This window comes from Centrocercus urophasianus, unplaced genomic scaffold, assembly GCF_019232065.1.
Source record: "Centrocercus urophasianus isolate 14NV4802_14NV808 unplaced genomic scaffold, USGS_Curo_1.0 seq_18, whole genome shotgun sequence".
Taxonomy (NCBI): Eukaryota; Metazoa; Chordata; class Aves; order Galliformes; family Phasianidae; genus Centrocercus; species Centrocercus urophasianus.
Window position 1 is genome coordinate 16136509 of NW_024884733.1, and position 17325 is coordinate 16153833.

Consider the following 17325-nt stretch of genomic DNA (forward strand, 5'->3'; position numbering starts at 1 on the left):
GGTTTGAAGGTCAGAAGCAAGATGTAAATGTGTAGAAGCAACCTGCCAACCAGTGGAGGACAAACTTACTGAGGAATACTGTTGCACTTCACTGTAGCTAGTCCCCCAGTTCTTCTTCACCAGAAGTAGTTAAGCTTGAGGAAAGAAAAGATTACATTTCCCACTGACCATCATGATCACTCTGACAACAGGAAAAAAAAAAAAAAAAAAAAAAAGATAAAAAACCATGAAGCACTGTAACACTGAGATAAACATCCTAAGATACTGTCCCAGACAGGTGAAGATGTTACTCTGCTCTTAAGTTATTTTCCCCACTCCAGCCACCATCATTTTCATTTTGGTCAGATGAAATCTGAAGTCAGCTGATTTTCATCCAGGTGCTGACAGGCACTTTGATATCCTTGAGAAGACAGCAGCTGCATCGCTAACAAATGAGATCTGCTGCAGCACCCGTAGCATATTATTGGCATTAGAGTTTATCCCTTGTTTGTCACCGGCATATTATGCTGCATAGGCTCTGTATGTAAGGATCCACCAAGGTCCAATTGGCCAGTGCTGCCCTTTGGGAATTGCTGGACTAGGGCCTGCTGGTCACTGCGTGCATTCCAGCAAAATCCTGTATGTGCACACAATGTGTATACGTGTGCTGCAATGTATTAGGCTAGTTCTCAAATAAGAACATGTTCTGTGCTTATTTGCCCTGTGCTTATGCATTTGCATAAATGTTTGTACACAAACAATCTTATAATCTGAAACGTAATATATATTGCATAAGTCAACAGTGATGCAAAACATCAGATGAACCACTTCCACAATCACAGTATTAAGTGTCTAATTGAAGTTAACAGTTATGAGGACTCAGAGCTGAACATTCACATTCTTATTCACACTACATATTCAGCTTATGCTATTGTAACAGGTTAACACTCATTAATTAAGCGCAGAACCTGTGTTGTACTGTATTATATCTATTGCATATATAACTAGAATCCAGAGCATCACATCTAATTCCAGCCCTCAGCCTTAACTGTCTGCCTTCCTTAACTAATCCTTTGCTGCAGAAGTGACTCATGTCACTGCTCTCACAAAAGTAACATTTGTTTTGTTTCTTTCAATGCAGCTTATTAAACAATCAAGTTAAGCAAATATGAAAAATGTTCTGTTTGTATGTTAAATGGTAATTCAAATTTTTTTCACTAATCTGTGTAAGATTTAGAAAATTGCTATACTCTAAGAGATTCAGCTCAGCACTTTTAGCACTATACACATTTAATGAAGGAGGTTCAGTGACTCACACTGGGTTTTAATCTGTGTTTCTACACATTCATTGGGTACTATTGATTATGAATATTCTAGCAAGACCAATTTTTTTTTTCCCCCTCTGTTACCAAAGCTCTGTAGGAGATGTATGTTCCCTGATGAAACTTGTGTATTGCACTCCACATAGAGCAGAACTAAAAATGAGAGGGTCATTTCAGGACAGAGAAGATACAATTCTAGTAGTCTGAAGGCTCTCTCATATGCTTTTAATGGAAATCACTTGTTCATACAGTAATTACTGCTGCAGCCACATATTGTTTCACTCAGTTATCACACCAATTTCCAGAGGAGACAGCAGCATTTCTGCAGCAAATACAGCAGTTATGTCCAATATAAGTTTGAAGCAATCACTAAATATAGATTGTGACATATCTTAGTTTTCTTCAAATGCATGCAAGTGTGCCTGCATTGCAAGGGGCTGGCACATAGAGACTCTTAGCTTTGTCCATCCGTACTGATACAGATGATCAGTAAAAATACCTGGTACTGAGCTGTTACCCTGCTCAGACTCTGAGCGCATACCTTCCTTAGTTGTTCCTCTGTACAGCCTCTGGATTGCACCAGTGCCTGTTAACTCCCACTTTTGCCTGCTGCTCCCCAGATCCCACATTTCTGCATCAGAGTACCATTGCCAGCCACCTCCTCCTCTACTCCTAAACAAGGTGATATATTTGGCATTTCACTCTGCTGTCCTTTCAGATTGTTCCAGACTGCTGGCACATTTCCTGCTGCCAGCTAACCCTGTATGGGATGTTTTTCTAGCAGGTTGCTCAAGTGTCAAGAAGCACGTGTATCTCAGTGAGCATAAAAGCTACTTTCCAAGTTTTACAGCTCCTGACCCAGAAACTGCAGCACAATTTCAGATGTGCCAAGTAAATATCAATTATGTCATATAGATATGACAAGGGAAAGGATGGAAGCTGAAGTACAGCAATTCCCCTTTTCCATGCCATAGTTATACAGAGAGTGACAACATACATTTTTGTCTGAGACCAAATCCACTGTTGCCCAATTCATTCCTGTTTGAGGACCTGTCCTCACAGAGAGAAACAGAACAAAGATCTCACACTGAGTTTCTACGATATCTGAAGTTGCCAGCACCTGAATTCACAATGAAACCATAGCAACTCAGCCAACAGCTTGCTGTCAGAGGTCCTGAGAAGTGCACCTCAACACACCTGGACTGTGAGTCCAGAAGGAATCCAGAGCCTCGGGAAAGCAGCATGCTGTCTGCCTGCAGCTGTTGTGATTATGAAAGATATTTTAGTTCAAGGAGGGAGGGCTTTTTAACTGAAGTTCATTCACTGTGAAGAGGCATACTGAAAGGAAGAAGCAGGACAGTTACACCAACAGACAACGTTACACTGAAAGGAAATGCCTAATGCCAAGAACCCCAAAACAGCCCCCTGGTCAAAGAAAATGTTTACATGCAGAAGCAAAGTGTTTGTATGTTTTCCATACTGATTTTTAGCTACACATACTTCACCACAGACCTCTCAGGAATCTCTCAAGTTCCAAGGCAGTGATTTACCCTAGTATTTTAAACAGAATTTAAAAAAAAAAAACAGATACATTGGAGTTACACTTTTGCACCTTGACAAGATCGTATTTGCCTTTTATCCAATGGATAGTAGCTGTGTATTCATTTGTAGGAGGTGCTGGTGATTGATGTCCCACAGAGAAGGCTTTTTTTTTTTTTCTTTTTTTAAAACAGAGACAAACTGTGGACTTACTGAGCTGTTAAGTCCAGCTTCTCTGGTTTTGTCCTTTATCTCATAGAATCATTTGGGAGAAGGGGCATAGTCTCTCCCTATCAGTCAAGCACCTTTTCAGTTGCTTATTATTGTTCCACAGATCCTTCTTTCTTTGTAGAAGACACTGCTGCCATTTTATGATTCAGAGTGAATTACTAGCAACAGTTAAGGAAACTTCTTACTGATTGGCCTCTGTAATTGACTCAGTTCTTTTGCATACCCTGCTGCCATCAAGTTCACATGTTTTCTTATCCACATTGAGAGAAGTCCTTCACGTTTCTACACAGGCATTCAAAAAAATTTTGTTGCCCCCACGATAGATTTCCTAGCCAAGAGAAGCATGATACTTTGTATTGTCTTGATACACTGCACTTCTAAGCACTTGCTTATGTACTAAAAGCTAGAGACAATATACAAGTAATTGCACATTTTGTTTTTGCACTGTTAGTAAATTAGCAAGATTTGGCTTGCTGTACATAAATTATAGAAAGACTGAAACTTAAATGAAAATTGATTGTATAGATGTCTGATGTGGCTCCAGACTTGACACAAGAATTTGACTAGAAATAGCACTTGTGTAGCCAAAGCTATTCAAATGCATAGCTGATTAACTATGTTAAAACATTTTCTATGTATTTGAGACTTCATTAGTTGTATACTTACTGTAACTTAAGTATGATCAGTAGTATGCTGATGTTTATTCTGTATATTGAGGTCGCTTCACTTTCTGTGGGATAAAATTAAAACAAAAATAATGGTCATTTAAAAATACCTAAAAAAAAGGAAATTTTACAGAGATCTCCAGTTAATTACACCAATTAAATTTAAGTAGATGAAGCTATATAAAATGCCTCTGTATGTTTTACTTCAGAATTAAAAATGACATTAATTCAATTGAATTTAGTCTGCTATGGAAGTGAAATAGGCTTAGTGAAGGCCACTTGAACCCTAAGGGAGTTTACATAAAGAGTTTGTGGTTTGACTGCTATCTGAAGAAATACATTTAGATAACTTCACAATATCACCATACAGAGTATATATCATAGTTTATAAGCATAGTTTTCATTTTTTAAGAGCTGTTCTTACAATACTGTGTGGATAACAGGAGGGAAAAATGCATTGCGCATGGGCAATTAGAGCATAAGGGAAAAATAATATGAATACTATTGAGATACCAAATGGGTAAGTGAATCTATTTTAGAATTATGGAATGAGGGAAACTGTAAGATCAATCATAACGTGCCTTTAATATATCAAAAGCTCATATAAAATTAAGCAATTTAATTATTCGACATGAGCTACATCTATTGACTTACTCTTCCAGTGCTTACATAGAAAAGGAAAAAGTTGAATACATTCAGTGAACATGGCGGTATTAATAGAATGGAAAGCAAGATTTGTTTAAGCTGTACTCTACTGAAAAGTTCCTGATAACAAGAACAGCCCAAAACAAGTTATTATGTATTGTCTTATATTATTAGTGATTATCCTGGAGATAAATTTCTCTAAAAGGATCCTCCTTACTTCAAGATACAATTTCTAATGCAACTGCTTACATAAGTAAGCTGAAAATTACTAAGAATTCCTTGCATTTATAAAGCAAATCATTGTCCACATTATTATAAGAGTTTAATTAATCTCAGAGATATTCACACCATGGTTTATACTTAAAATCTGCATGAAATATCAGTGGTATTTCTACTGGGGACAGAAAATTCATTTTTCATTAAGCATTATGTCAAAAGTCTGATAGTTTTAATTCATTCAGCCGGAAGTATAAAAAGCTATTTTTAAACACAGCATGTGAGTTATTCATCCTTTCTACCTCTTTTTCAGCATTTGAACTGTTTACTTAAATTGCTTTTCCAAAAGTGTATTTTATATAACACAAATATTTGCTCAGCAAATATTAGCCTAGTTTCAAAGTATTAGCACCATTAGCCTTAATTTGCATCGTATAACCATATTGGATTGTAGTTGCTCCTGGCTGATAACTGTTTCAAAGATCCTGAAGAACAGAGAATATCAGTTACAGAATCCTAGCGTAATACTCTAATAGGATGGAAAGTACTACAACAATAGCAGGCTAACAAAGTCTTCAGCTACAAATGAGAACAAGCCCAAATACAAGTAGCTATAGCAATGAAGGAAAAAAGAGCTGCTTACCTTTAGAAGCCCTCAAGTTGACAGAGATCTCCAGGGAAAAATAGCCTTGCTTCCACTTCCAACCCTTAAGTGAGGTCTGGAAAGGGGGTGGAGCCAGGATCCACCCCTTCCTGTTGCTCAGGTGCTTTGCATGCATCTGAGCTCCCCTGGATTAGCCCTGCCTTCCCACCAATTGCTGTTTCAAGCCATGACTTGGTATTTCTACTACAAATGGAATCATAGAATCATGGAATGGTTCTATGGAGGACCCCAAGGATCATCATCAAGTTCCAACCTCCTTGTCACAGGCGGGGCCACCAACCACCAGGTCTGGTACTGGACCATGTCAGATGTATCAGTAGTAGTAGTAGATCTAAGTCGGGGCTTCACTGTATTCTCATCAAATACACGTCCTGTAAACTGTGCCTCCCAGTTACATATCACTGCAACGGGTAAAAAAAGTCTCACTAAAAAGTTTTTAAATGCATAGTCAGCTCTTCAGCTGTAATACCTTTGGTAGTGTTACCTAAAAATAGAAAAACAGATGAGGATATTTTTCCTGGCTTACTATTCGTATCTAGATGCATGTTTTTTGTGTGTTTTTTGTTTTTGTTTTAAAGAAACACAATCTATTTTCTGGGGAAATGCAAACTGAATTTTACTCAACTGCCTTTACTTACATGTTTTTGGTTTTGAAAACAAGTTGGTTTTCTTTTAGCCTCTGGAAATAATACAGTTTTTTTACGTATGTTTAATTGAACGCAAAATATATTCCATTTGCTCTCATGGTTAAACTATACTGTTATTGTTTCTGCAAGATTTCTTCCTCCATGTGAGAACAGCCATCTCAGCCAGAGGTGTTAGCATCTGTATGGCAACGAGTCACGGTCTGAACCACTGATTGAGCATCTGGGAAATGACCTGGTCAGCCCTGGGAGCACAGGTGAAGGCAATTCAACTGTGTGACAAGAAGGGGGTGGAGTCTGGTTGCACTTCTCTTAGACACCATTTAAGGGCTGACTGCTACTCTGGAAAGATCTCTGGCTGGAAATTTCTCCTTTGGGGAGCCTTTTCTGTGAGCCTCAATTTTTGGAGACAGATGAGTACTCTTACTTTGTCTTTGAAGTATTGTCTTATCTGTACTAGTCCCTTTGCTGTTCTATTTCTTTTCTACTGCATTAATCTTTTTAGTTGTAACAGCTTGGCACAGTTTGCTTGTGGCTCAAATTCCTTATGCTTGTAATGCCTGTTAAGCTAATACAAATTTTTGCTTAACGTTCTACTTTTGTCTGTTTTGTTTGTATTGTTATCTGTATCGTTATGGCTTCAAGCTCTATCTTCTTTTCTGCATCTAACATGTTTATATGTTTTGAGTTCCTGATGATATCTAAGGTGGTAGAGCAATATCCAGATTCTTGTTGGGGTCTACTTCTTTGAGGACTTTGTTTTTTTTCTCGTTTCCTCTTCATTCGGTTGCAAACCAGAAGCCTTCTGAAATCAGTTTTATTAAATATAAATGTTCTGGTTGTTCTTATCCTAAGAACATACTTCATTGTAACACCTTGTAAAATACAAAAGCATTCTAGCTAAAATTTGTCTTCCCAGCTGTATAAAGTACAGAATACTTCTAAACTTTCATACTGAAAACATTTGACTTCCATAAGTTTCATTTTATTTAGAATGTAATACAACAGTTTCACAACCATCTCACTTTATGTGGATTGCTGACAACTTTTAAATATGTGAAATACATCAGTACTTTTTATTTTAAGAAGGAAAATCTTCTAGTGGTCTTTCTTTTAAATTGCAGTGCTTCCAGATGTACGTTGGAGTCTCTTTTATTAGTAGCTTCTGGTATTTTTCAGAGTTTAAGCCTTTAAGTGCTATGATTTCTTCTCAGAGTCTTTGTGCCATAAATGGGGAGCAATTCTGGTCTCAGAAAATTACAGTAGATGTTCTTTAACCTTGTGCATCCACAGTGCCTTTTTCTCATACTTGCAAGACAAAGCTAAACCTCTGAAGGAATGTTTTACCAGTAGCCTTTCATTATAACAACAAATAACAAAAGGAAACTATAGCATTGTATTTACAGATGCAGGTATATGGAAAAAAATCATGTGATAAATAGCAAAAACTACTTTGCTTCTGAAGAAAGGAAACCAAGAAACAAACTATCTAATTTTTTGCAGTTCTATTTTTGTCTTTTATTTGTCTGCTAAAGATAGGAGAAATATGGTACTAGCTAAGAAGAATGTACTAATCTTCAGCAATGTAAAGAAGTGGCTATTCCTAGTATTTATAATGAAACTACTGATATATAATCTTTTTCATCTCAGCTATAGAATCTGAGATGCCATTTGCAGAACACGCTCTGATATTAATGAATGTTGGGCATTTCTAATACTGCATCACCAATTCATCAAGTGAGAAGTTAAATGTTTTCAAGCAATTTCTTTTTATCTGAGATCTTTAAATGCTGTCTGCATTTTTTCCCAGATGGATCTTATATTCAGTTGGATATCTGAAATATTGGGCTAATTTTCTAATAATAGTTGAAATAAGTATACTACTTCTAGTGAAGCTTTTAAAATACATCTTAAGAGATCTTATCCATGTGAAATACAAGGCTTTCTAATTGGTACTAGGTATTACCATGTTAGTCATCACATTCTCATGAGAGATCTCCATTCATTCCATTTCGTGCAAAGGGCAGATCTACTACCAAATAATATATGAACTGATAAATGTCTACATATAAATATTACTTTCAAGCATTTGTTTTGTTTCACAGTGTTGTAATTCCTCTCCAATGACCTCCAATCAAGGTCTCTACTAGCAAACATATAGCCATACAAATATCTGACCCTCTTAGGGATTATGTTTGCACTTAGTTGTGTTATGGCCATGTGCAACACTTTAATTTGATAGTGATGCAATTTTATGTGTAGATCACTTGAGACAGCAGCTTATTTTGTCCTCTGATCTCTCTCCTCTGTAATTCTTACTTTCTGGCTATTTTATTTTTTAGTGGAATAAAAATTATTCTATGATTTAAACAAATACACCTTTGTACTCACACTGCCTTTATTTCTTTTGTATCCTTTTTGGCTTCCTTTTATCATCTCTCCCTTCCCATTCTATTTACTTACTCTTTTCCTTTGTACTGCAAACTTACGACCAACTCACAAAGCTAGCGCAGTTCAGAAGCACACTTTGTTGATGGTTATCATATCTTGCTGCAGTCAAATACCTGGGACATCAGATCTCATTTTCACTAATAGAGTTTGATGTAAGGACATGGGCATTGTGAATCAGCTGGAGTCTTAGCTGGGCATTACTGAACAGGCAAACCACAGTTAAGATTTCTAATCTGAGCACACATACTCAGCGGCAAAGGTCATAAAACCTTTGCTGAGGAGGAAGATATTGTTGTAAAGTCTGAAATAAAGTCCTGCTTCACACTTGAGGTTTTGCCATCAGTGATACTGGGTCTGAGTTGTTGTTCTATTTTTAAAGCTGTTAATACTTTAGCTACCTTGAAGAAAACACTTTGCTTATGTGCTTCCACAAGATTGCACAGATTAAATGCTAAGAAAAGAGTGTAATTAGCTGTATACGTTTGTTCGAGTCTGGCATAGGGCAGGATCTGAATGGGCATAGAAGACACATTAGCAATGGTCCTCCTGGATAAGTAATTTATTCCTGCATTTATCATTACTAAGAAATTGTAGATTACTTTGTTCTTTCCTTCAAAATACTTTCTTTACAGAAGAATAGAGGAGGATATTTCTTTTGTCTGCTACCTGTTTGAGAGTGGGAGGGCTAAATGCTTTGGATAGTGATCCTTTAACATATTTTTCATCCCTAGGTCCCAGAGCAAGAAAGTCAAAGCTTCTGGAAGTTTCAGTGGTGTTTGAGAGTGGCAAACAACTGGCAGCTGGGAGTTTTTGGGTGCAAAAGAGAGAGGGAGGGAAAGCATTGGGAGGGCAGCAGAACCTCTTGTGAGGGGCATCTTAACCCTGCTGAGGAGAGGAGAATGTAGTAACTGTGGTGAAAGGCTAAAATAGTGCAGAAGAGGTTTTGAAAATGGCAAGCAGAGAGAACAAAGCAGCAGCAAGTGCTGGAGTATGTACCTGCAGAGAAGGCAGAACAGGTAAAGTAACGACAGGAGGGAACTTGTGGAAGTTGCTTCGTTCAACAGGAAAACATATACTACTTCTAAGACAGGGAAGACAGGGAAGAGTACAGAAGGTATTACGGGTTGTGGGTGTGTTTTGTTTTTTTTTTTTTTTTTGAGAGAAAAAGCAGGGTTTATGCTGACAGAACCTGTGCTTTTGTTACATTCTTGGCAATACGTATCCTTCTCTGTGGGGGGGCTGTGTGCAGAGCTCACAAGTCACTTTAAAATGAGTCTGAGTAGGAGAATTCGCAGACCTCTTGTCTGGACAAAGTGATTCCATCAATATTTGAACGTTCGAATGGAGATCAGGAGATCCTGATTTTTGAATGGGCTCTGTTTCTACCATAATTAAAGTAAGCCATAACCACTTAGCAATAGGGACTATGTTACTTCTTGGACAAATTGGCTTTCTGATGCTGTAGGATATTTTCTCATGAAATTATTAAGAAATCTAAACTAAATTAACATTACTTGTTGTATTCAAAGTTAATACATTCCACTGTCTGAAGCAAAACAAAAAATCATGATTATGTGTAGTTATAGCAGTCTTGTTTCTTTGCTATGAAAAGTAGTTGTGAAGAATTCCATGCATCTTCTCCATCGGGCTATACATTTCCCCATAAGCAGGACCCTCTATGACGTTTGTAGAATCGCAAGGTTGGAAGGTACCTACAAGATCATCTAATCCAACTGTCCTCCTGTTACCATTGCTACTACAATGCTTACCTTGCTTTGGATACAGTGAGGCTGGCTCTTCACTGGCATCTCTTCACTTGTGTTCCATCAGTGAGCAGGCAGTAGATATTTAACACATCAGCATGCTAATGCATTGCATATTAATAGAGTAATGAGATCCAACTTTCAGATTAATACTGACTATGCTTTTACTACATTTGGGTAAATATTACCTCTTCCATAGTCCTCTTTTTTTTTTTTTTCTTGTAAAAAAACAGTGTATTTCTGTGGCAAGGGATTCCTTTTAATATTCCTTAGTTTATGTGAAAACTTGCACCTGAACCTATGAATTCAGGAACAAATTTGCTAGTTAGCTACTGGAGCAATGCTCTGCAGAATGCAAACTGGAGAAAAAAATTTTATGAAGAAAAATGCTTTGATTTTTAAATTGCTAAGAAATACAACAAGGTTATAAATTACTACTCTAAGTGTATGTTATGTGTTTTGTAAGATAGTCTATGACAACTAATCTATGGAGCATGCCAATTTTTCTTCCTTGCAATTCCTGACAATACTGCTTAAGTGATGATCTATCAGCTGTGAAGGACAAAACACACACACACTTTGGTATGCAGGCCAGCAATAGCATAGGCAGCCTTTGGTAAAAACAATTAATGGATTTCATGAAAACTTTCTCCTTGATGGCCACATTGACTTAGTTGATAAGCAGATAGAAATTTTGCATTTTCTTTCAATATTCCTCATTTTTTCTTATAACACCCATACAGTGGACATATTTTGTTACTAGTTTGATGGCTGCTCAGCATAACAAAAGTCCTTCCAAAATGTGAAAGTTCTAGGTCTCCCTTTCTCTTAAGCAGCACAGACAACAAATTGGAACTTGACAAGATTGCTTGAACAAGTACCTCCAAGCTTTGATTACTAATCAGATAAAGATACTCTGAAATTATATTTTGTGTAGTTAAAATAAACAAGTGCTCTTGTCTCAAAGCCATTCAAAAAAGTGCCTGAACTGACACGGCCCCATTAAGTTTTGGATCTGCTTACATCAGTACTGAATTTCACCATTATGTGTTTGGAGTGGTGAGGACTATAAAAAAGTTATTGTATGAAAGGCTGTGTCAATATTGTATTGCTACAGCTTGTAAATTTGCATTGATTTGTCTTATAAAAGATGTTTATAGCAGCAATGAACACAATCAGACCTATGGCATGTGTGGAGATGTGTGGTTGGGGAAAAAAAAAAAGCCATCTTGCTAAGAATTGATTTTTAGGAGATGATCCCAGACAGTGGTCTGAAAATCAGAGCGAAAGGAGATGAGAAGCCGTGACAGGCTGGGAGCATCAGGAACACCGTATCCTGTTAGTAGATGTTGGTACCACTGGGAGATTGTTGGATGGATTTTGCTATCGCACTGAGCAGGTGATTTGTCATAGAAGAAATGGGAGGTGTTTTTCAAAAGCAAACATGTATGTGTTGAAAAGTCCTGTAGTCAGAGTCCTGAGGGAATACAATGTGTAGAATGAGGACTTGAGCTGAACCTTTTTTCTTGATTGGCAGTGCTTTTTGGAGTCAGACTCGAGGAAACTGTTAGTTTTTGACAGTGCAGATTGTTTGGACATAGTTTTATAGCAAGCTGGAAATCCACCTGTTCAGGAAAGCAAAATTAAATATATTCAAAGATAAATGTTGTGCAAACAGAAGAAAACACTTGGAATTGCTAAACTTATCTTTCATCTACATGCTGGATCTGTTTCAAAGCTTTTGAACTTTGATTGTTATCTCAAATTGTTTAGAATTCCAGCTCCCTGGCATTCCCCAGCACTAACTGCATGAAGATACCTGTTTCATCTGCAGAAGTGAAATGCAACTCCAAGTTTTCCAGACCATAGCAGACTACATCCCATTGCATCCTACTGCACCTCTGTAAGTTAATGGTTGAGTGGACAGGAGAAATGTTTTCATTTCAAAGTGTATTTTGGAACTGTTCAAATACTGGTGGCCTTTGAAGTAATTATCTCCTTTTTAATATGAAGAATTTACATTTTCCAACTTTGACATGGATTATGTATATTAAGCATTACAGTGCCCATGATGATCCAGTGAGGACACTACTGGTAACTAGGAAAATGAAATGGGAATTGTGCTCAATAGATTTTCTGTAAAAGATAGGGTTGATCTGACTGCTTCTGTCATTCTTCTGCTGTAACACTGAGGTTGTAAGAGTATGCAGTGTCCCCACATGGAATGAGTGTGGGAAAAATATTCATAGAAATATGCAGATTTCTGTGTCCACACATTCATTCTAATCTAATTGGTTTGTTTGTATGTTTTGGCTATTTCTTCATTTCTGAAATTTGTAAGACGTTCTCCATGCCCTAAAAGGTATTTCTTACTGCTAGTTCTATTTGCAATAATTATACTGACATGTGTTATCTAAAGGGCATCAATGTTCAATATTTGAACTAGCTCAGTATTTAAGCTACAACTCTGTTTAATGTTCTTGATCAAGTACATGAGTATTTCATACCCCATTGGAATTGCCTATGAAATTCTGCTAGCTCTAACATTTCAGCTAGGAGTTGGGGAGCACTACATACTCTGATTCAGAATGTAGTTCACATTTTTAAAAAGGGAATGTCATCTGCTTCTGGTGAAACAACTGAAAGCCCATTCTGGAAGAGAATCTGGAGATGAGAAAAAACATTTGTGTGGTCAGACTCTGGTATTTGCTGAGAAGTTGTGCCATAGGTGGTGATTTCTCAGCTGAGAGTAGCATCTATCTGCACAAGCCTTCCTGGGAATCAGAAGTAAGAGCCACACCTTGGAAGTTAGGTGGCTGGAGCTGCCTTCTGGGGGCAATAGTAATACTGAAAGGCTCCAGGTTTGCCCAGAAGTTATAATCTACAGCTGAGTGCAGCTTCCTGTCATGCAGTCCTCTGATTACATAACTTAGCAAAAGGGTATTGACTCTGGGGCAGAGAGACCTGGAGGGTACAAAATGAGAGTATACAGCTGAAACAAAGATGAGACCTGATGTAAGCCCGAAGCAAGCTCTGACCTGGAGGTTACATACAATGCAAGGATTTCAAATTGCTTCATCTGCAGCCCATGGCAATGTCCCAAACAGCTCAAATGGAAAGAGAACTAAACCTTTCCTACAAGCAGCCTGTAATGGCTGTGAGAAAAACTAAGAATGCTTACATGGAGGCAGACAGGGGTTGCATTGCCTCTGCTTCTGCATGAGATTTCTTTCAGTAAAATGTAAGCCCAATCCTACAAACACCAACCACCACAAAGAACTATGTGGATTTCAATCTGTGGACTGAAATGGTACCTGTTTGTTTCTGTGTATTATTAAAGCCACAATACAAACTATAATTAAACCCAACTAAAAAGACTATCTGTGATGAGTGTTGCTGCAGCTGTACAAGCTGCACATCCACACTGCAGAGGTAAGGTGTCACATCTCCCCAGTGTACTCTGAAGGGTTTGTGGTGGGGTCTTCTCTCTGTACAGCCCAGTGTCTACAAGAAGCACACTGTCTGCTCCTGTTCACATATCAGCTTACTTTGCAGGGTTAGGAGGCAAAATATAAAGCTGAAAACTCAATTATATTTTTAACCAATTTTATTTGCTTTGCATCTTTTTAGCAAATTTCTACTTATTATCAGCTTTCTTTGTTGCTGAATGCTAAGGACAATATTCTTCAAAATGCTGGTATGATAGTGCCCCTCCATTTTATTTACTATTAATGAAGCATTTATCTCCCTAGGTTGTGAGTCTTATGCTAGGATGCACAACGTTGTAGAAAATGACTGACTTTTGGCGCGGCCTACTGCCATTCTACACACATGGGTTATCAGGCCAAGTGGGAAGGAGAAGAAAAAATATAGATATCTGACAACTGCTGGAAATCAGCGCAGCTGCCCGGGTTGCAGCAGTGTAGGGCCCAGAGCATTCCACCTTCTGGAACGCCGTTGCTCCGTCCGGCTCGCTGCCCGGGCAGAGCGCGGGCCGCTCCCAATGCGAGCGGCAGGGGGGTGGGCTGGGGGGCGGCGCTCTGCGGGCTGATCCGGCCCTGCGCCGCCCCGCTGCAGGCACCTCGCCGCGCCTCGGCGTCCATCCCGCACGTACCTGCGTGCGGAGGGCAGCTCCTCCTCGCCCCGCCCGGCCGCTCTAGGCGCTGCCCCCTCGCGGGGAATGGTTTCTCCCGGCCGTACCCTGCCGCTCCTCCTCCTGCTAGTGCCCAGCTCTCCGGGTGCCGGGGTGGATGCTGTGTCCCGGGAGGGCTCCGCTGCAAGGCTAGTGAGGCGCCGCTAGCTCCGCACCGCATCCGCGGGGACCGCCGGGCTCCGTTCTCCTGCCCGACAGGTAATGGTGGGGCAGCTTGGGACGGTCGCTCGCGTCTCCTCCCGGCAGCGGCGGCCGTTGAACCCCCGCCCCCCTCCTGCTCTCGCCCCCCCCCCCAACTCGCGGTCCGCGCCGCCGTCCCCGGGGGAAGGCAGCGGAGCGGCTGCCTGTCGTGATTCAGCACCGCCGCCTGCGAGGGAGGAGGAGGAGGAGGAGGAGGAGTTGAAGGAGGGGGGTAGTGGGGAAGGGCGGCCCGGGGGTCTGCTGGGCAGGAAGGGGAGCGCTGGCTCCTCGGTGCGCGGCCGCAGGGAGCCCCGGATTGGGCTGGCCCGGCCGTACTGCCCGGCATCCCCGTGTCCCGGCGGAGCACCCGGAGCGTAGGGAGCGAGCAGGCGCTTCCCACTTACAGGCGTTCGGTTTTCTCGCTCGGAGTTCGCGTGCAGCGTCATTTATCTCGGGTGTGTGGCTGGGCCGCTTTGGAGCCAGAGGAGGTCAAAACGGTGCCAAAATCTGCTGACAGTGGTACCCGGCAAAGCCTAAAATGTAGACCGTGTTAAATCTCGGGAGATGAACTTCAAACGTCCTCCCGTGCTTTTGCTTTTAGCCGAAAGCCATTGTCTGTCGGATTTATGTCAGTTTCTGCTGTTGAAATGAGGTATAAATGCACGCACAGAGGAGCGTGCTTGATGATTGCTCTGCAAAGGGATGGGGGTGTGTTGCTGGACTATGTGAAACCATTAAGAGGCCTCTGCTCTGACCGCAGTTGTGGCTTATGGTGTTTTGCAGCTTGAGTACTCAAAGTAGAACATATTGCTTCATTATTACTTAAAAACCCAAACCAGCCGAGCAAGAAAACCCTGATACGGTATTCTTTTCTGCTTTAAAACCTTAGCTGATTTACGTACCTGGATGTTGTTACTCTTCTTAATAGTACTGAGAGAAATAAAATTTTCTTTTTTACAGCTGGAATATGAACAGCGCTGTTCTGTGTGAGCATTGGTTGTGCCCTGCATTCTGTGAAGTTATGTCTGAGTCCCTTGGCTTCAGTAGAAAGCTTTGCCATTGGTTGAAGTACTGAGGTGTCTTTTTTCATAGAAATAGGAGATCATAGAACTGGATATATCAATGGTTTCTTAAACAAAAGTTAGGTAGAAACTGTAAGAGTGCGAGGGGGCTTTTCCTAGAGGGCGAATAAACTCACTATGACAGCATAGGGAACTGCATTTGAAGCCAGATTCTCTGAAGGCAACTGTTACAATATTTCAGAAAATTACATCATGTGGGAGATGGGAATTCTTTTTTAGAAAAACACCCCCATTTAATAATTCTGATAGTTGGGATACATGCTTCCATAGAGATTTGCCCATCACTTTGGGAATGCTAAGGAGGCTGGGAGATGGGGCTGTCAGCACTTACGTGGCCATCATTCCAGTGAGCCCAGAAGCATCTCCGTCATCTGAGGCTCAGGTTTGTGACCAAGTGATGATTTGTTCTCACTCTTTCAAAGTGAATGGTGTCACACTGGCAGCATAGATCAAGCCTGAAGAACTGGGAAACAGAGTGGTCGATGAGCAGTGAGGTGCTAAACCATCCTGCAGTCTTTTGTATAACCAGGATTTTTTCCTAAGATCTTTGTAATACTCTGTGTTTACCATGAAAGCCATAAATATCTTTATGAAGATGAAACATGGCAGACTAATGTGTCTGTGGAAGGACCCTGCTTTGAACTGTCAGCATCAAAATACTGAAATCTCCATTATCTTGATTTAAATCTCCATCTGTGGATATTTATTATCTGTTTAGAAATGTCTATAGGATACATATGGCAAATGAGTAATTTCTTGTATTTCCATATTTTCTAATGTTCAATGTTTTTCTTTTTTTCCCCATGTAATAATTTGTATTAGTAGACACTTTCAGGTGTATGTATTAATATAAATTAAGAACACATTATTAATTAAAAAAATTTAAATCTATAAAGACACTGAATTATATTGATAGGTTTTGTATCAGTCCCTGAAGAAAAATGCAGCTGGTGGCAGTTCCTTGTGTTTGGAAAGATGCAATGGATTTTCTGAACTTTGACTGTTTATAGGTAGGTACCACATTGTATCTTCAGAGGATATTAGGTCTTCTTTTTCAATTATTTTCCCGTGAGCTTCAATATATCTAGCTTGATCTTCCCTTTTATTTTCTACATACCAAGGAAGTCAATTGGGACTGTTTGACTTCCAGCAGCATAATTTAAACTGCACCTTATTTAGCAGGAAGAAGCTCTTTACAGCTCCATTAATGCTCACTTAAAGCCCTGCCAGAGTGGGGAATTTTGCAACTATTCCTTTTGCAGGCTTTCCTTTAAAGATTATTTGAACCTTTTTAGCATTAATATTTAAAATATTAATGTATTTGAAAATTGGAACTGAATCTTTGATCTTGACTACAGTGGTGGATAAGAGAAATCTGTAACTGAGAGTGGATGTGGGACAAAAACACAGACATGCCGAAGTGGTCAACCTCTGTATTGGTTGGATATTTGAGTAAATTTTCCTGTTTCACAGTAGTTACCCTTCTTAGAGCTGGAAGTTCTTTCAGACCAGGAGGATCTGTGCTGCCTTCTACCAAATACTCATATCTCTGGTGGTATTTGCAGGAACAGATTCTGAAGGGGCTAAAGTCTTTGCTTTTCGCTTATCCCTTAAGTTATTGCTTGCAAAAGAGTCTAAATTGCCTTTTGTTCATGCACAGATTGAAAAGCAGTATGCCAACTACCACATTAATTGATACTGATTTATAATGCTTTTGCTCTTGCCTTAAATTCCTTACAACAGGAAACAAGCTGAGGCATAATAGAGCAACTTTTTGGTTTTGAGTTTTGA

General features: G+C 39.6%; 1 protein-coding gene across 14 annotated transcripts in view; it reads left to right on the forward strand.

Moving 5' to 3' along the window:
- Positions 1-17325, forward strand: part of TTLL7 (tubulin tyrosine ligase like 7) — a 75286-nt gene that overhangs the window by 1895 nt on the left and 56066 nt on the right. For 6 of the 14 annotated variants that reach the window (XR_006168866.1, XR_006168867.1, XM_042819186.1 and 3 more), the window contains exons 2-3: positions 6038-6162; positions 11893-12022. The exons of 1 other annotated variant lie outside the window; for it this stretch is intronic. The gene's annotated coding sequence lies outside the window, so the exon portion shown is untranslated. Of the gene's footprint in view, positions 1-3663; positions 6163-9220; positions 12023-14355; positions 14471-17325 lie in introns of those variants that run through there. 7 more of the 14 variants (XM_042819194.1, XM_042819197.1, XM_042819192.1 and 4 more) reach the window with 5 other exon arrangements.